Below are 3,216 nucleotides of genomic sequence, written 5' to 3'. Positions count from 1 at the left end.
CTACACATCTTTTCAATTATAGGCAAGTACAATAACTCAAACAAGATTTTTTTTCCCTTAGGTAACCCAACAATAATCAGATAAAGGAGTCAAATTTATCTTTAAAATTTGAACTGAAGTTGTAGATAATTGTGGGCAAATAAGTATGTATGAGTGTGAGTATAGTAAAGTGAGAAAATATCGGGAAGAAAAAACTTACTACAATAATGGTGGGTTGAACTGGAACTCTTATAGTTCGGATCAGTGAGAAGATGGGCGGGGGAAGGTGTGGTTGGGGGGTTATAGTTAAAAAAATATTGTTTTTAGTTTTCTTTAAACATTGTTAAAGAAATATTGTTAAAAAAAATCATATAAGACTTATTGTTAACATAAAAGCCACCAAATTCGGTTGTTTTCATTGTTTCCAATATTTATAATTTTTGGAGGGAAATTTCCCGCCTATTTTTATTAAATTTAATAAAAATAAAAGTACAATTAAAATTTAATTCCACCGACTAAAAGCGCCGACTATAAATTTCACCTATTAAAAGTGACCGAACTTAAATTTCACCGCATGCGGTGGATTTTATTCATTCGTCAACGAAAATTTTAGTTGATTTTAAATTCCACCGAAATAGGTGGAATTTAACTTCGGTGGCTTTAAGTTGGTGGAATTTAGTTTTTTTTTTGTTGTAGTGTTGGTGGATTGGTAAGGATGGTAAGGGGACTGTGATACAATTAAGTTCCAAAGGCAAGCCTCGAAGAGCGCAACTAAATATTGCTGAAGCAATAGGAGTAAAAGAAGGGGGAGTTAGATAAAACACACTAACATGAAACAAATAGTAGAATCTGTCTGTCAAGTGGTAATGTGTGCGGTGAACGCTTCACTTGAGATGAATTCTCTCATTTAGTTTCCATTTGGCATGCAATACTTCAGAAAAAATGTTTATACTTTAATCAATGTTCCTCGAGTTAATATTTATACATTAAATAATGTTTCTAAAGTTCATGTTAAACGGTCCACGAACAAGGGTGTCAATTGTTTAGCTGGTTTTTGTTCTTGTTTATCAATTATCATAACTGTTATATATCCCATGTTACACATATTAAAAAAAGGATGTATATATCTATATATCTATAATTTATAACATGTAACTCTATAATTTATAACATGTAACATACGTAATAACTTTTATTGAATCATATAGGAGTGCAAAATAATAAAAATTATTACATGATAATAATATACCTATCTACATCGTGCAACATAACATGTATAGTAGCACATGCTAAGAAATAAACATAGTGTACATTATATTTGGGGTACATGAAGAATAACATGTATAGTAGTACATGCTGAGAACTAAATATAGAGTACATTATATTCCGGGTACATAAAGAATACTATAAATGATCATCCAGTGAGTCGAACTCTGCACCAACACTTTGTTGTCTGGTATAATGTATAATGTCATACAAGCAAAGATAGTACTATATTTATAAAAAATATATATGTTGATGTACAATTTAAACAATCTAAGGAAAAAATATAATTGAGAATTAATTATTTATATAATAAACAATCTTTTGACTGTTATTAAGTACTTCAGTGGCAAAAATATATGTTTGTATCTCTATATATGCCTAATTTTTTTAATTACTTGAAATTTGAATGAAAGCCATAAGATCGTACAAGTAAGATGCTTTTATCAAATTTATATAAATCTATAGAAGAAATCTGTTTTTAAAAGATTAGATGACAGAATTTGAAAATATCGTGATTTATAACGAGGTGATACTAAGAGAAAGGAACAACCATTGCACAATTTCCGGATAGACTTAAGAAAAAAAAATCTTTGCAACATTTCTGGACTTATCAAGATGTTTGTAAGCGTTCTTTCAAGCTGTAATGATGAGTTCTCAAAACAAGCTTTTGGTTTAAATTATCGAAGTGTCTTAATAAAATTTCCTCACAACGATAAGGTATTAGCTTATAAAACATCCAAAAAAAATAAAATGATACGTACATCTGGAGCTAGTCGAGAAAGTATCACAAAAGCCGCAATAAAGTATTTTAAATACTAATATTTTATTGACAGAACCTCTGATTATCCAAACCATAAAGTCATCACAATTTTCGACAAAGAAATAAATGAAAAGAATACATTGAATAATAACAACATATTCTTTAATGTTGGTAATATTATCATTAGCATAAACTCACCGAAATTATAGATTTTAGCATCAAAAGTCAGAACATGATAGTTAATAAGAGGAGAATTAAACACTAGAGTGTGTGAATCAAATGTGATGATACCATAACATCCAACACTTACATAAAATTTTACTACTTACATAAACATCATACATTACTTGTCACAAACATAAGCAATGGACTTAATTAACCCTCGCTCAAATTTTTTCCCACGTTACTCTTGGAAAAAAGACATTAACATAAGCCTTATCAAAATTGCAAGGAGAGTATTCAAATTCTTTTGGAGAATGCAAATTTGAACCAAACATTTCTCATGAAAGAACAAATTTCCTCTTGGAAGATAAAGGCGTAGCTTGTAGAAGCATCATAGGACACAACATCAGAAATGAGAGGTGAACTTCTACGAAAACATATATACCGTGCCATCATTACCTACCAACAAATCCACATTTGAAGAAGGTGTTTTCTTGCAAGTATACATAGAATAGGTGGTTCTTGTATAACATGAGTTTCAAGAGTTGTTTACAAATCATAAGAATGTAAGAGTCCGGAAGGTTCTAGTGGGCTCAACTCATTATTGTTGTTTTCATAACTTCTTTGTGAGGAAGGTTCGTACTACCCAACTTTGAGGGCTAGATTTTTGTGTGTCGGATCCACACAATGATTAACTTTTAATAGGCATCTCCTTTAGACATTCTATTCTAGTGTTATTAATTAGTTAATACATTCCACAATTTCCTTATCCTTTAGAATTAGTTAATTAAGTTCAGCTTCTTTGTTTCTTTTCAAATATTAGAGTACTAAGTAACATATGTGATTTACTCCTTGCTTCCACTCACTGCTGCTACTTACATCATTACTGCAGCTAGCTCCTATACTCTGCACTCATAATTCATATATATAAATTATTTACTTTTGCGTTTCAGCTAAATAAGACCACTGATCTAGGTTGGTTGACAAAAACTCACTAATTTACATCTTCAATTTCTGAAGATTCCGATGTGAACTTCTCCTTAGATTTC

The sequence above is a fragment of the Apium graveolens genome, chromosome 8 (genome assembly GCF_009905375.1).
Source record: "Apium graveolens cultivar Ventura chromosome 8, ASM990537v1, whole genome shotgun sequence".
In the NCBI taxonomy this organism is placed as follows: Eukaryota; Viridiplantae; Streptophyta; class Magnoliopsida; order Apiales; family Apiaceae; genus Apium; species Apium graveolens.
Note: the sequence above shows the minus strand (reverse complement) of the source record.